General features: G+C 41.6%; 1 protein-coding gene across 5 annotated transcripts in view; it reads left to right on the forward strand.

Annotated features, from left to right (window-relative positions):
• The window catches only part of KYAT3 (kynurenine aminotransferase 3), a 114606-nt gene that overhangs the window by 17800 nt on the left and 79338 nt on the right, over positions 1 to 17468 (forward strand). For 2 of the 5 annotated variants that reach the window (XM_033916122.1, XM_033916128.1), the window contains exon 2: positions 1205 to 1352. The exons of 2 other annotated variants lie outside the window; for them this stretch is intronic. The gene's annotated coding sequence lies outside the window, so the exon portion shown is untranslated. Of the gene's footprint in view, positions 1 to 1204; positions 1357 to 17468 lie in introns of all 5 variants that reach the window. One more of the 5 variants, XM_033916124.1, reaches the window with a different exon arrangement.

Raw genomic sequence — 17468 nt, forward strand, 5'->3', positions numbered from 1 at the left:
GTTCTTATAAGCTAACATAACTAACTAAAATATTATATAGGCTATTCATTTAAGCCACATGTTCTTTTGTGTATGGATATGTGGTGAATGTCTGAGGTCATGTCATTCACATTTTTGTTTTATTTTAGACAAATAGGCATAATCAAAACAAATGTCTAAGTTGAATTTGGTCGTATGGGGCTAATCACCCAAAGTTGGCAGTGGGAAAATGTCCATTCTCAAAAAATATGTCTAAAAAATTTTTCTTTTTCCGAAAATTGTCTATCTGGACATCCAGGCCATTGATCGTCCAGACTGCCAGTACATCTATCTTTATACCACATTTTCAACCAAAAATTCATCTAAGTTCCAAATGCCCAGAACAAGACCATTTGGACCTGGGAGGGGCCAGCATTGTGATGGACTGGACACCCAGACATAGCAACAGAGCAGTGGGGCACTTTACAGGGCACTGCTGTGAACTTCACAAAAAGCGTGCCTGATTAATATCTCACCAGAACTCCCTTATATGTTATGGTGAGGCCCCCAAAACCCATTATACCCACCTGTCCACAACTCCAATAGCCCTTATGGCTGCAGGTGCCACCTATATGACAGTACAGTAGGGTTTTGGTTTTTGGTTTTTTTTTTGGTGGGTTCACATTTTCCATCATTAATGTAGTGGTTAGAGTGGCTTATGGGACTGGGTCCTCCTCTCTATGGTTCACTAGCCCACCCCATAGGTTATTTAAGAGACCTGTGTGCAGCTCTACTAGGCTTTCCTATACTAGGTGCTGATGTTCTGGAGATAGGTATGTATGTTTTTATTTCGATCTTTGGGGGGGGGGGTGAGGAGGTCAGTAAACACTGGGGGAGTGTGTGGGTCTTTACTTTGTCTCAGCAGTGGTTATCTGGTCATTTTGGATACCTTTTGGGCACTTATACCTGTTTTTACATCATCTAAGTTACAATGTATAAGTTCCGTCCAGGAAGTCTCATAAAACCTTTGATTATCCCTGCAGGACTACTAAGTCTAAGTCGGCCCACATCCTGCCCTTACCACTCCTTCAGATAAGCCCCTTTTAGCTCTGGGCATTCAGAGGCCTAAAAAGTCCCTGGATACATCCAAAAAATATTGGCATTTGGACAGGTTTTTAGACGTGTTTAAGTTTTGATTATGAGCCCCATATTGTCTTCATAGTTATTAATTTCTTTGTTTAACTAGAGCTAGTACAGTATACCTCAATGGATTGTGAAGATGCTAGAAGAACAGGGGAGGAAGGAGTGGCTTATTGATCGCTGCTTTTGGTACACATCCAGGAAACCAGAGTTTGAGTGAAATCTGTTTCTGCCACTTCCAGTCCCTATGATAAGTAAGTAAGTCACTCTTTATTTCTCAGTGGACAGCCTTTGATATGAGGTGAGGACGATCTTGGTTTTGTCCAGAACAGAGCAGCAAATTTCAACCACAGTTTTGGTTTTGATTGAAACCAAGATCGCCCTGTAATTGAGGTCCAGTAGCTATGTCGCTGTCCTTGGAGGGCTCACAATCTAATTTTGTATCTAAGGTAATGGAGAGCTAAGGTGACTTGCCCAAGGTCACAAGGAGCCACAGTGGGCCGGGCTTCCTTGGTTCTCAGCCTGCTGCTCTAAACATTAGAGTACCGCTCCACTAGCAGTAAATTCGAGAGACTGAAATCATACCCAGCATACTTGAGGTTCATTCCTGTCATGATATGCACAAACCCCTTTGGAGAAATTGCTTCTGAGAACCAAACAAAAGTTACCCTTTCAGGACTACAACACCCCATACCCCTCAATTTTTAATGCTAAGCTGCAAGCTTACAGTCTTCAGCCCTGGGCTGCAGACATAGCATATCTTCTTCAGTTATCCTTCTTGCCTTTGGGCATGCAGTCACTTTGGGCCCAAAAGTCCTAATTAGACACACTGTTCAGAAGGAACTTGTAAACAGGTATTGTAAAAGTAAAGCAAAACTTTGGAATCTGTAATTAGGCAATAGGTTTTAAAAAAGTGTTTTACTATCCTTATTAAACATTAACAGAAAATTTTTTAATAGACACAGAATTTATCTATTCTTTTTTAACCCTTATTTCCCTTTCACCCAAGTTTTAAGAGAATTTCCCAGGAGATAAAATGCTCACAGAGTCCTTCCTGTCAATTGTAGGTTTTGTCTTAGAATTCTTTCAGGACTGAGGGTAACTGTTTCTCCCTTGTGAGCGTGGGCAAGATATGTCACCCTCCATTGTCTCAAGTACAACTTAGATCATGTCTTCTAAAGCAGGAAACTACTTACTTCACCTTAATTACAACCTGCCTGAAGCAGTCTTGGAATAATTATCATTTTTCAGCTCTCTAAAACCAAAAGTTCAGCATTCAATGAAAAGCTCACTGAAGCTTTCCCTTCCAGTTTTTTAAAGTTTATTAAAACTTGCTATACCGCTATGGACTAACTTACAGATCTAGGGTCACTGTGAACCGATTTTTTGGAGGCTGATTTTAAAAAAGCGATCGATACTCAGATGGCTTCCCATACAAATGAGTTTGTTGGATGCAGAGCCGGTAAGGGAGTCCTGAACAGCTGAGCTGCACGGGAAGCCCTGAAGCAGCCTCCTGCCATTCAGCTGTTGGGGCAGGAAGCCTTTGTTATTTAATTTGTATTTTTAATGGGTACATATTTTGTGCATGTTACCCATGCAAAATATCTGTTCCCATCAATAATTAAAAAGAAAAGGCCAGCCGGCTCCTCTCCCCCCCAAATGGTGGTGTCCCCTCCCCGAAGATGCCCTCAAACAAAAAAAGAGGTAGAAAATATGCCCACTCCCTCCTGCCTCAGCAACCCAGACCCCTCCAGACTCCTGATTACCTCCCCCCCACGTTGTGCCACCCAGACCCTTCCAGACTCCTGACCGAACCCCCCAGTGAACATGGTGACCACCCGGACACCCTCCCACCTCATGAACATCACAGCCCTCCAACACCCCCCCTCGCTGAAGATCTTGGCAGGAGGGATGCCCACTTCCTCTTGCCTCTGCCACTGACTCCAACTACACACCCCGCCCCTGTACCTTATTTGGTAGAAGAGAGCAGGAGAGGTGCCAAATCTCTCTTATGTCAGGCCCGCCTCTCCAAAATGGTGGGCCTTCCCCTTCCTGGTGCTTCCTGGAATGCACTGGGAGGGGCCTAAGGTCCTGAAAGGTTGAGGCGCCTAAGGCCCCTCCTACAGAATGCACTGGGCAGGGGTCTAAGGCCTTGATTAGCTCAAATGCCTATGGCCCTTCACTTGCAGGAGGGACCTTAGTTGCCTGAACCAATCAGGGCCTTAGGACCCTCCCAGTACATTCCAGGATGTACTGGGAAGGGGAAGGCCTGCCATTTTGGAGAGGCGGGCCTGAAACAGGAGGGACTGAGTATCCCTCCCGCTGTCTTCTACCAAATAAGGTGGGCGGGGCAGGGGTATGGGGGGAGCCAGTGGCAGAGGCAGGAGGGAGTGGGCATCTTTCCTGCCAAGGATCTTCATCTGGGAGGGGGAATATGTGTGTGTCCGGGATGTGATGTTCACGGGAGAGGGTGTCTGGAGTGTGGAGGGGTCTAGGTGGTGCAACATGTGGGGGGAGGAATTGAGAGTGTGGAGGGGTCCGGATGGTGAGGCATGAGAAAGTAGGCATCCCTCTTGCCTTTTTTTTGTTCAGGGGCATCATCGGGGGAGGGGGGTGACATGATTTTTTATTTTTTTATGGGAACAGATATAGTACGTGGGTAACACACACACAACATTTGTGCCCATTAAAAAACCCAAATGGCAGACCTGTTGGTAACACAGTTACCGACAGATCTAGACCTGCTGGTAATCTCTGGCCCTTAACAGCCATCGGTAAATTTAAAAGATGCCCTAGCGATATTATGGACATCAATCAGAATGCTCATTTTAATATTAATGACCTCATTTTAATACTAATAAGGTCATTTGCATGGCAGAGTTGGCGAATGTACGCAGGAAAAACCATGTGGTGAGCAATTGTGTACATTGGGTCGACAGATTAGGTGGTTGCTAAATCAGCTCAAACTGGTTTAGTGACAATTGTTAAGACGATGGGAGAGTTTTATGCATCTAGTCCTTGGTGGTTTACATTTCTAAAGTGAACATTAAAAACAAAGTGCTTGAAATTGAGCTACAATGTCTTGATAGGATAGAGTAAATCAATCAACTAAGAACCAAGCATTCTAGGACATTAGAAGAAAGTAAGGAAGGGCAGATGAAGAGGAGAGGTGTAGGATACCCTACTCTTTGAACTTTCTCACAATCTGAAGAAGGTAGTCCACTGTGTAAAGCACCAGGATTCTGCAAGATGCACTGACAGCATTAAATGGGTAACTGCAGGCATGAAGCAGAGCCTGATGAATTCGCTGTGGAACATCAGTGGTCACTACAGGTTCAACAAATGGTGCCCTTAGTCCATTGGTGCTCTGTCAAATATGAGGAACCATGGAATCTAAACATGCCCTTCTGATGTGTGTTGAGAAAGATTTAAGGAGTCCTTTTACTGAGCTACACTAAAAAATGCTATTACTAAGATGTCCTGCCAAATAGTTTCATTCTTGGATTTTCAATGACCAGAGAGAGCCTGCTGAATATCAACAGTTGTATACAAAATCAGCTGAATCAATTTACATTATTGAACAAGAACACCTGAAAATCAGGTGGGCTATTATCTCTTTTTTACATGGAGGAAAAGATACCTGAAATCGATGCTCTTGCCAATGTAAATTTTGGTATTCAGACTCAGTGTCTCGGTCATGGATCTAATAATCTTCCCAGGCAAAATAATTTCTATATATGTTTTTTTTCATGCAGTGTCTCCAGTGATATTAAAGATTGAGACACAATGTTTGAGTGATTGAGACACAATGGGCCAATTTATTTTCGGTTGGTTTTGTTTGGCAGTGTGATTTACACTTATAAATGCTGCTATTTGCACATGTGGGTGCCGTACATTTGTTCAAAACTGACAGCCTTGATCTGTTAAAATAATTAGAAGAAGCTCAGCAGTGCTGATTAATTTTATTAATGCTTTTGGGGGAAAGCGTGGAACAGTTTAATATTGTGGGACTAAAAAGGATTTGAAGGACCCCACGGGGAGGAGATAAACTCAAATTACCTTTTGTATAAATAATATAGTAGCTTGATAATTTGATCTGTTTTAATGACAGGATGGCCTGTTAGATGAAAATTGACATAAAATTAATTGTACAAGTTTACTGATACAATAGCCTTATAATATATTGTTTATTTAGTTATTTGTAGTATTTATATACCATGTATAGCCTAAATAATTTACATTCAGATACTCAAGCATTTCCCCCTATCTGTCTTGGTGGGCTTGCACTCTATCTAATGTACTTGGGCAATGGGGGATTAAAATAATTACTAGTAGTAAATGATTTGTCCAGGGCTACAAGGAACAGTGTGGGATTTGAACCCACAACCTCAGGGTGCTAAGGCTGTAGTTCTAACTACTTCACTACATACCTTTTCCCCCTTTTCATCTTTAATAAATACATTGATGCAAATGTATCATTGTTTCTGCTAAAATGTTAGTCCTTCATATGAAATACTTTCATGATTTTCTCCCCTGAACTCTTCTGCTATCCTGTTGGTTTTAATTCATATCTTGGCTTGGTATAACTGGATATTTATTTTCTAGAAGAGAGGAGAATTTTAATTGGGTGTATTTGCTTGCGAGTTGTTTACGTGCATGGTAGTGATGGTGACCAGCATGTCCTGATGAAATAGGGAATGATTCAATAAAGAGGTGTTAACATAGTAACATAGTAAATGACAGCAGATACCTGAATGGTCCATCCATTCTGCCTAATAGTTACATGCATTTTCAATTCATGATTAAATTAAATTATATTTTTTCTTTGATATTTCTGGGCCATAGATCGCAGAAGTCTGCCCAGTTCTGTTCTGAGGTTCCAACCACTGTTGCCTCTAAGCTGATTGGGAATCCTCTACCTATAGTCCTGCTAATGGGGGGGGGGGGGGAAGGGATGCTGTTATACCATCACATTTTTAGTAGTGAGGGATAGACAAAACCTGCAGGACTCCAGGGAACTTGCCTTTCCCTAATGATTGAAAACACAATATTCAAGCATTATCCTTTATTGGTAGCAGTGGGAAGCATCATCCTCTACTGGTAGCAATGCAGTTAGAGCTTAGAGCAGAGGTAGGCAATTCCGGTCCTCGAAAGCCACAGACAGGTCAGGTTTTCAGGATATCCACAATAAATATGCATGAGATAGATTTGTTTCTCAAGGAGACAGTGCATGCAAATCCATCTATGGCTCTCGAAGACCGGAATTGCCTACCCCTGGCTTAGAGAGAACAGTGGTTCCTTCCAACTACTGGAGTTGTCATCAAAGCTCACTCCAACCTGTCCAAACCATCTCATCATTTATGGGATACAAACTGTAAAAGTTTGTCCTTATGTTCCAAATTACTGGAGTTCCTGTTGAAGCCTTCCCCAGTCCATCCTAAACTGAATTGCCATATATAGGACACAGACTGTACAAGTCTGCCTTAGTTCTTCAATTTATACCATTCATTTTCTAATTAGAGATCCTCAGTGTTCATCCCATGCTTTTTTAAAATTCCATCACCATTTTCCTGTCCACCACCTCTCTCGGGAGGACGTTCCAGGTAGAGAATGACACGGTGGCAGTTACCCACGGCTAGCCGCGGGTAACCCGCTGAAACGGGGGGGGGGGGGGGGGAGAAGGGAAGTGCTCACTGCGAGCTTGGGGACAAGGCCATCCACTGCCCTGTGGAGCAGTGAATGGCCTTATCCCCGCAGTTAAGGGAGGGAAGGTGCGCGGTCACCGATCACACGTAGCCCCCCTCCCTACCTACGGTCAAATCTATCTCCCTCCCTCCCTCCCCCTTACCTTCATGATGCTTTAGTAAAGAACACTGAAGCCAGTGAAGCCTGCCTGCTGCAGTCACATGTGTGTGGGCAGAACGAAGCTTCTCCTCTGACACAACCGGAAGTTGCGTCAGAGGAGAAGCTTCGTTCTGCCCACACACACGCAACTGCAGGCAGGCAGGCTTCGCCAGCTCCAATGTTTCTTTACTAAAGTGCCACAAAGGTAAGGAGGAGGGAGGGAGATAGATTTGGCCGTAGCTAGGTAAGTAGAGAGGGGGCCGCGCACGATCAGTATGGGCTGAAAGGATCTTCTTCTTTTTCCTCACATAAAGGCTTCTCTTTTCACCGCTCCCCTCCTCAGATTGCTGTTCACTCCCACATCTCAGGCCCCGGTGCTGCCACTGCAGTTACACTAAGGCGGGTTCATATTTGCCTCGATTTGTGTGTGTGTGTGTGTGTGGGGGGGGGGGGGGTTGGTTTTCACGCTTTTGCAGGTCCAGCCTGATGTGTCTTTTCCCTTTTTAATAAATTTTACTTGGGAGAGGAGGGAATTCAAAGGCAATTTTCAAGCGCTAAAAATACAGTATTACTAACGAGCTGTGAAGGTAAGGGGGAGGGAGATTCTCAGGCTGCTGAAGGGTGGTGAGGTGGCGGTAGGAAGGGTGGATGCTGCAGGGACGGGGATGGGGTGGTGAAGGGGACGCCAGGAACGGGGCGGTGAAGGGAACGGTGTGGCGGGATGGGGACAGATTTTTTCCCCATGTCATTCTCTAGTTCCAGGCATCAACCACTCTCTCCGTGACAAAGAATTTCCTAACATTACTTCTAAGGCTACCTCCCTGCAACCTCAATTTATGTCCTCTAGTTGTGTAGAAACAAGAGGAAGAAGAGACCCAGGGGGCCAAAGTAAGTCTCTTACAGACTTGAATTTCTAGTATTTTCTGGTAGACTTAGGAGTAACACTAGGGAATTCTCTTTCACAGATGCCTAGAATGCCCTTCTGAGAGAGGTGGTGAAGAAGAAAACATTTACTGTAAGTGCCAAATAGACATACAAATGACTAAAATAATGACATATTTCACCTATGTGCTCTTTTGTAAATACATATATATTTTACATAGGACTAGATGCAGTAAATTGTGCTACAATTTGGGCACTGGAGAAATTGCATGCTGAGCACTACTCTAGAAATGGTGCTCTGAGTTGGGTGCTATTTATAGAATAGTGTGTAGTGCTGAGATTTGCACCCTACTTTGGGTACGTGGATTTACACCAACTGAAATCTAGGGTAAATCCTCACGCATAAGTTAGGCACGGATCCCTTGAAATCTTTAATACTGCATGCATATTTAGTGAACGTCCCTGAGCCACACATGGCCATGCCTCCTTTACATTTGCATGGTAAAAAAATGTGTGTGCATTTTAATAGAATAGCACTAAGCATGATGTACACACATATCCAAATGGTTACTAATTAACACCAATAACTAAAGTAGACTCCACAATCAAAGATCAATCCATCATGAAGAGGAATTCCAACTGGGCCCCCCATCCCAAGTATAAACCGAGATAAAATTTCCCGCGCAAAAAGGGAGTGGGGGGGGGAACTGTTAACTCGATTATTAACTCGAGAGTTTATATTCAAGTACTCATTTATCCCCCCCACCCCCCACACAACAGGGCTGCTGTGTCCCTGTCCCTATTCTCCCATAATGTTGAACATCTCCTCTCTTTCTGACCCTATTCTTCTGTGTCACTATCTTTTCCCCTCCTCTATACCAGCAACTTTCCCTCTTTATTCCCTTCCCCTTCCCTGGGGTCTCTTGATGTTGGCACCACCACAGCAGCCAACATTTACCGCCTCCCCCATCCTTCAATCATCTGATAATCAGCTCTTCACTTACCGCCATTTGCTTCCCTGGTGCTGAAAAAGTTATGTACTGACTGGATCGGTACAGGGCCATGAGCAGCTATGCATACTCTTAGGTCTGCCAGTTCCTGACCTCTCTAAGGCCCAGATTCACTAAAGATAGTGATTCAGTTGCAGTTGGCCGATTTTAAAAACAGCAATTGATTCACTATCTTTTTTTGCATGCAAATGATTTGCACGGAGGTGCAAATCATTTGCAAGCAAACTCCCCAACTCAATAGCTCAGTGAGTGATTGAGTTGGGGCAGAGCCCTGACAGTAGTGACAGGAGAAGCAGCCTCCTGTCATTGCTGTCAGGGCTCCTGTCAATGCCCGCTGAACTTATGGCAGGAGGGATGCCCGGTCCCTCCTGCCATCGGCCCCCTCCTACCCCGCCCACGGCCGGCCAAACCTCCACCCCCACGCTGAAAAATGCCATCGGGGCCCTCTCTCTCCTTCCTCCCCCCATGCAAAACAAATGGCAGGAGGGATGCCCACTCCCTCCTGCCACCAGACAGCAGCAGACTCCTCTCCCCCCCACTCGCCATACCTTTACGTTGGGAGCAGGAGGGGTGCTCAGTCCCTCCTGCTCCTCCGGCCTCCTGCTCCGCAATACAGGCCTTAGGCCCCGTCCTGGTGCATCATGTAATGCATGGGGAGGGGCCTAAGGTTCTAATTGGCTCAGGCGCCTCGGGCTCCTTCTTTGGGAGAGGCCTGAGGCACCTGAGCCAATCAGGGACTTCTTTAGGGAGGACTCTAAGGAAGTCCCTGATGGGCCATTGTTTCTCAGATTGCGACAACTATGTTCAGATTTTGAAAAACAAGCAGCTATCATGACCACCAGATTTGTAAATAGAGGTTATCCTCTAGATTGCATTTCTAAATGTTACTCTAAGTTCACAATGAGGCACCGGGAAGATTTGTTATTGACTGGACAGGTAGCAAAAGGTATACGTGACTTTGTGTGTATGCTCAGATTTTCTCACTTGTCTCAAGATATTAAACATTATCAAATAACACTGGCACATTCTAGAGATACAAATCAACCCCAAAGACCTGCTCCTAGTCCTTTGTATTGTATCTTTGCACATGCACACCGACCATTCAAAAGGAGGAAATTGTATTCAGCTGAGGCACCCCCTAAAAGAGAGAGCTTGGACTCCTTGCGGACTCATGAAAGCTACGTTTTCCTTCATATTTGATTTAGTGGAGGAAACTGCTATTATCAAGAACTGTTTGGTTTGAACGTATTTTATTGATGATTTCTTTGATTCTAAACTTGCACATGGCACTTTATTATTTATGTTTTCATATATAAAAAGGCACTTTTGTACTTAAAAGGTGCACGGGGTGACGGAAGGTGATGTTTGTGGGTAAAACCTTGTAGGGCGCTTTCTGCGCTCATGCGCTGAGGATATACCCAAGTGAACTCCTTATAAAAAAAAGTTTTTAGGAAGTTCCCATGAACTGATTAGTCACCCTGTGTAACCATATCAAATTTAACTTAATACAATTTCCTCCTTTTGAATGATAGGTGTGCATGTGCAAAGATAGAATACAAAGGACTAGGAACAGGTCTTTGGGATTGATTTGTATTTGAGACTCCTCATATTTATATGTATTCTTAGGCTTTTTGATATTTTTTGACATTCTGGAGATACACCATTGTTTCCAAGATAAGAGACCTATTTTTGCCTTCTCATGTGGCAAGAATCTAAGAAACAAATTGGTACCCACCACTTTGCCAGATATACCTTAATTCATACAAAAGCATACTGGCCACGCTGCATATGGTTCCTGCTCTGTTTGTCATCATTCACTTGTTCTGAAACTCTTTAAGCAACCGATGACTGGTAGAACATATAGGGCTCTTTTTACTAAGCCGCTCTAGCAGGGTTAACGGGCGTGACTTTTCATCACGCATTAACCCCCGCGCTGGCCTAAAAACTAACGCCTGCTTAAGGGAGGCGTTAGCGGCTAGCACGGCTGGCATTTTAACATGCTCTATTACACGCATTAAACCGCTAGTCGGCTTGATAAAAGGAGCCCACAAACTCAATTTTTCTAGCAGCTGCAAAATAAGTCATGTATTGTCATCTGTCCATGCAACTATTTTACGTAGAAAAAACAAAGAGAATGATAAAGATGAGGATCATCAAACACTGGAGTTATATCATTAGGCAAATGAGATCAACTCCCCTTGTTAATCACTGGATAGAAAAAAAACATTCATCGGAAGATTTTAAGTTTTTATTTTCCAAACTTTCAAAAACAGATGGAGAGGGGGGAGATATAGATATGATACTTTTGCATGCTGAACAAAAAAATCATCTTTGAACTTAATACAAGTCCATGTGATCTCAACCAAGATTTAGATATTCAGCCATGTGTTGTTTTACATTCTTTCTCTGCTTCCCCAGTACATTTGTTAGTTTGTGGTTTATACAATGTATTTATTGCCATTTCTTCAGTGAAAGTGTTATGTGTTTGTTTATTTTTTCATAGCAGTTATATTTGATTCATATTTGTTACATTTACAGAATCTCACTTGCATCCTATGCTTCAGACCTACTGTTATTATGTTATTTCACAGTTTAGATTTGGACATTCTTCATACTTCCCAGTTTTTGTCTCTGAGCAATCACAAGTGTCAAACGAGTTAATATTTTAGTTCCCATAACTTTCTGACATTTATCTTCACAATATCCACCTATGTATGTTAGCAAACGGAGTATACTGTTTTGTTAGCAGAGCAGTAATACCGCCCCCTATACACTGGTTAGATGATATCACCATGCTTTTTATATATAAAATGGCTTTTTTAGTGAAATATTCATTTGCTGTTTCCCTGACAAGATGGTCGCTTAGATTTCCATAACATAAGTCACAAGCTCTTGTGTATTTCTGTTACCATCTACAACTTTGTTTTTAAAGGGTCACTTTTTGATCTTTATGTACACACATTCAAGAGGGCTTTCTTCATGTCGGTGTACCTGCTCGACTTGATAAGATTTATTATCTACAATAGGTTCAGTCATGTTGTTTCACCACTATAATAGCACCTTTCCATGGTTCATTATTGTTTGCACTGGAATATTAAGTAAGCTTATTTGCCATTTTATTGTGAATTGTTTTCAGCTTATCTGTCTTAATGCGCCACTTTTATGCGGTATTAATTAATGTACTAGCGTTCTTCTAATACATAAAATTAAAACTGTAATGGCATATAAAAATTAGGATGCCTTGCTTTTGTGGCTCAGACTTGTGTAATAAATAATATGGAAACTGTATATCACTTTTGACTTGGATAGTCACATGTAGACCTTTGGGGCTTATACTTATGTAATGAATATAATAGAAAATAGAATAAAGATGATATCTTTTCATTGAACTAATCTTAATACATTTTTGACTGTCAGACCAAAACCTCCTTTCTCAAGACAGCTTACTGTCTTGACCTGGGGAAGGAAGTATTGGCCTCTAAGAGCTAACTGAAAAATGTTTTAAGTCCTTTCAATAAAAAATCATCTTATTTTCAGTTTTTTATTTATATTTGTAATTCTTCATTTGCAATGGACTGTAGGATAATTAGTCAGTGCTAGGCAATTACTGATAATAAAATCTCGTATGTCTAGGGGTTTATTTTATTCTCTTTGCACTGCCACAATGGTCCCAAGAAAACAACTTTTAGCTTTGCTATTATGCTTATTGGCAATGACCACACTGTCCTGAAAGCAATTGCCTTTATTATGTGGTTTTTCCAACAAAAAACAAGCTGGCACATGTATACAGGAAAGCACAGCTCAGTTACATCCATGCATATGTAGAAAGCACACGTAAAGGCCAATAATAAATATCAATTTAAGAGTGAAGCAATATCAGCAAATCAGTCCAGAATTTAAGCCACACTCATATAATCACTTCTTTCAATTAAATATGGGTAAATAAATTATTCATCTATCAATAGCATTTCAGTGCAACTTCATTTGTCTTAGACGTACTCATATTCATATATCATATCAATGACTCAATGTATAATGACCTAAATATAGCGGCTAAACTCAAATTGTATTTTTCATGTATAGTTTGAGTTATTGTAGCAAGCCTCCTCATTGGTCATAACTATTTAATTTGTAAGAAAAACTCATCAATATCTATAACGGACTTATCTTAGGCAGCAGGGAGGGACTCCGACGTGAATTCGTATTTCGCTATTAGCTGTATCAAGGATAGTCCCCATAAAGATCAGCTCACCACTTCTCTGTGGGAGGTTGGGTAGAATTTTTTTTAAATTTTTTTTTTATTTGCAGCAGGAGAGAGTGGGCATATTTCCTGCTGCGGGTGGGGGGAGGGGAGGAGAGGTGTGTTCTGATCAAATTGGGCAGGATTTTTTTTTATTGGATGGGTTTTCTAGCAGTCTCTGATACTGACAGGCACCCCTGGACCAGTCGTTTTTCTTAGTCGCCAAAAGCCAAAGTTACTTTTTTTAAAAATGGCTTGGCATTTTTTAAGAATCCACCGGAGGGCTCATTTCAATGTTGAAGAGCCCATTTGCATGTCAGTGTCGGAGACTGCTAGAAACTTCGCTAAAGATGGAGATAATCCGTTTTGATAATCTGCCGCTAAACTGCATACAGGCTAAACCACCGGAAAACAGTTTAGCGACAGCGTTAAACTTTTGAGAATCTTGCTCTGAGGGTAGGAAACAGAAAGCTGGTAAGCAGATGAAAAGTGAAATGAAGAAGACTGAAGGCTGGAAGGGAGATAATGAGGAATAAAGTCTAGAAACAGGCAGATGAGAGAAATGTCAGAGATAGATATAGGGGAAGGAAGGAAATAAGACAGGGTACAGGGAGAAACAAAAAATGGGAAATGAGATCTTGAAAATGTATTTAGAAGAAAACAAAAAAGAGGGAGTGGTAATGAGAGATCAGGACCAATCCTACTGGACAAATTAGGTATTTTCTGGTTTGGCCCCATTCTCATAGTATAAGCCCTGACATTTGCATGGTTCTTACTGCAAGACTGACCCAAGAAGGCAAAAAAACAGTTGATGGGTCTTGAACCAGCTCTGTATCACCCCCCTCTCATGCACACCCCCAACTACCTATTCCATCCATTAAACATGCCTTTGTGTGATGCTTTGAGTATGCACTTTTCAACTTGTCATTTTGGGGCATGGCTAAAAAAAGATGGATATGCATGCTCTCTTAGTTTATGTACTCGAGTTCTGCTAAATAAAATTTTCTCTCCAAATTTCACCACTGCCTATTGTTATCAGAGGAAATATTTTTCTTTGACTTGTATACAAATCTTATTTAGAGTATTTCTGTGCTTGAGTAGAGTCTAGGAAACAGCTGGCATCCTCTTGATAAGCATATGCTTTATCAGCTTTGACTCAGCTTATTCTTTACTGAGAGGGTAGTATATGGTTGGAATAGCCTGTCAAAAGAAGTAGTGACAATGTGGCTGAAGGACAGCAAATGGCAGTGTGGTACAGTTCGTCACCAAGGCAGACAGGTTCTGGGAGAGCAGTGAGAAGCAGAACCATTACATTACATTAGTGACTTCTATTCCGCTTGTACCTTGCAGTTCTAGGTGGATTACAAAGAAGCTAACTGGACATTTCCAGAAGATTTGCTAGTTAGGTAGTGGAATATATGGTTGATACTTTGGAGAGAGAAAAATTACAAGAGGGGGTGAGACTATTAGGGGGGATTTACAAGGGAGGAGAAGGACAAGGGGAAGAGTTAAGATATCTATTCCTCTGAGAAATTATAGTTATAAACCTGGCAAGAATGCAGCTCTCAATGCATGCTCACCTGCCACTATGGTTAGCTTTATTTATTTTTTATTAATTACATTTATATAAATACAATAATAGCACTTTTAAAGAAACATATAGTCCACATCATAGAAAGAGAGGCAAACAAGAAATACTCCTCATTATACAATACAATCATCTAACCTGATCTATCTCATAGCAATAAAGCCTCACCACCTAGAAAGATTACTTAGCTTCCCTATCTAATATGAGTCTTTCCAGCTGATCTGGTTCAAAGAAAATGTAACATGTATCTGCAACTATATATTTGGAGAGAAACCCAAAAAATGTGGCTCCCAATGCTCAGACTCTAGATTTAAACTGAAGAAATTGCTTCTGTCTAATCTGGTAACCCTAGAAACATCTGGGAGAATTTGGAGTTTTCCTCCACAAAACAAAAACTCTTTCTTTTAAAGTAACTTCATAATCATCCCCTTATTCATTTAAGAAGGAAATGAAGCCCAAAAGGGTAGAGTGTTGAGAAATAGCGCCTTGACTAGATTCTAGGAAAGCTTTTAAATTTTCCATCATATTAGTTCTAGATAAGACATCATTCACTTCGTCCTCTTATATGCCTCTAATAACTCTCTCAGGCAGATAATAACAATTAGAAATCATTATATAATTTGCATTAGGCAAAATCAACACTTCTTTGAAATATTTCCTCAATAGGACGTCAGTAGAGGACAAACAGGAAAATTAAAAAATCTTAGGTTAGGGGAACAGTTGCTTATGAAAAAGGAAACTCTTCTTAATACTTGAGACTCCTGTCTGTTGCAATGTCCTACCTGAGACTCTACTTTCTTCAGTAACATGTCCAATAGGGACCAGTTAGAAATCATAGATTGGGAAAATCAGAGTTGCTATACAGGACCCATTAGCATTGCCTCAGTTCTCTTTGCCACAGTTCAAATGTCTAACAAAGAAATTTGTGATGATCCAGCTGTACATACTGGAACATCTTTAAGAAATAAAACAGGCTTAGGCACCTCAAAAGAGTTGGTTTCAGGTTTATTTAAAATTTGATAATATCGCTTATAATACTTCTAAGCGATGTACATGATAAAAACAAGGATACAATATTACAGATTAAAAACATAAACAAAATCAAACGAGGACAAACATGATACAAAAGGGACAGGGTAGAACTACAATAATTATAGGAAAGATACAAATATGGGAAATACAATTAGTCTAACAAAGAAAAATAACTGGAGCCTCCTGTAATTTCGAATGAGTAATTATGGGACTCATAATCGAAATGGAAATACGTCTAAAATCTGGCCTAAATCGGTACTTCGACGACCAGAGCTAAAAGGAGCAGTTTAGGTGAGGGTGGGACATGGGCTGATCTAAACTTAGGGCTCCTTTTACTAAGCTGTGATAGCGGTTTTGCGAGAGCAGAATTGCCAGGCGCGCTAGACACTAATGCCAGCATTGAGCTGGCATTAGTTCTTGGCGCGTAGCGCGGGGGGCAGCGTGTGCTAAAAATGCTAGCACAGCTTAGTAAAAGGAACCCTTGATTGTACTGCAAGTATAACCGACAGTTTAACGAAGCTGCCTGGACAGAACTTGTACGTTGTGACTTAGGCCTTGTAAAACCAGGTCTAAGTGTGTATTCAAAGTGACTAGATAAGCACTGCAGACACAAAGTACAGACCCCCACACACTGCCCCCCCCCCCACAACACCATAAAAATTGGAATAAAAACATACATACCTGCCTCCAGAACATCAGCACCTGGCTTAGCAAAGCCTAGTAGAGAAGCACAGAGGTGGCTTAAATAGTGTGAGGGGTGGGCTAGTGAACCATACAGAGGAGGACCCAGGCCCATAAACCACTCTAACCACTGCATTTATGGTGGAACATGTGCACTCCCCCAACCCTACTGTATTGCCATATAAGTGCCACCTGCAGCCTTGAGGACTATTGGGGTGGTAGACAGGTAGATCTAGTAGGTTTTGGGGTGTTTGGGGGGCTCAGCATGACCTATAAGAGAGTTTTGGTGAGATGTTTATGTGGCACCCTTTTTGTGAAGTTCACAGTAGTGCCCTGTAAGGTGCCCCACTACTCTGTTGCCATGTCTAGGTGTCCAGCCTATTACTTTGCTGGCCCCTCCCACGTCCAAAAGGTCCTTTTCTAGGCATTTTGGACTTGGATGAATTTTTGGATGAGAATGGGGTATGAAGATAGACAACTTAGTGGTCTGGGTGATCAAACAGCTGGATGTACAGTTAAATGACTCTCGAAAAACCAAAATATTTTGGACGTATTTTTTGAGAATGGACTTTAGACACTGCTGACTTTGGGCAACTAGCGACTTAGGCCCAAAACGGACTTAGATGTTTCTTTCGATTATGTCCCTTCACATTTATTTTAAAGAATGAGGAGCTTAGAGTAGAGATTTAGCCTTCAAAAGCGTCTTAGTATAAAAAAGACTTCAGGGAGCTCTTAAATCTATCAAGATTTGGTTCTCCTCTGAGGAACGAAGGCAAAGTGTTCCATATCTGAGGTGCATATACTGAAAATATTTCATTTCTTCTAGTATTATTTTTAAGGAGAGAATTGTGAGTAAATTTTGGTCTGTGGACCGCAAGGCCCTGAAGAGAGTATATGGGATTAACAGTTTGTCCAAGAAAGCTGGTAGATTTGACTGTTGAATTCTGAAACAGAAGTATAATTTTATATGTAATTTGGTGTTGAATTGGTAAGCATTTTGTAGAAGGGGCGTTACATGGTCAAATTTTTTTGAATTTGTGATAATTTTTATAGATGCATTCTGGATTAACTGTAATCGTCTTAGTTGTTTCTG

This window comes from Geotrypetes seraphini, chromosome 12 (genome assembly GCF_902459505.1).
Source record: "Geotrypetes seraphini chromosome 12, aGeoSer1.1, whole genome shotgun sequence".
In the NCBI taxonomy this organism is placed as follows: domain Eukaryota; kingdom Metazoa; phylum Chordata; class Amphibia; order Gymnophiona; family Dermophiidae; genus Geotrypetes; species Geotrypetes seraphini.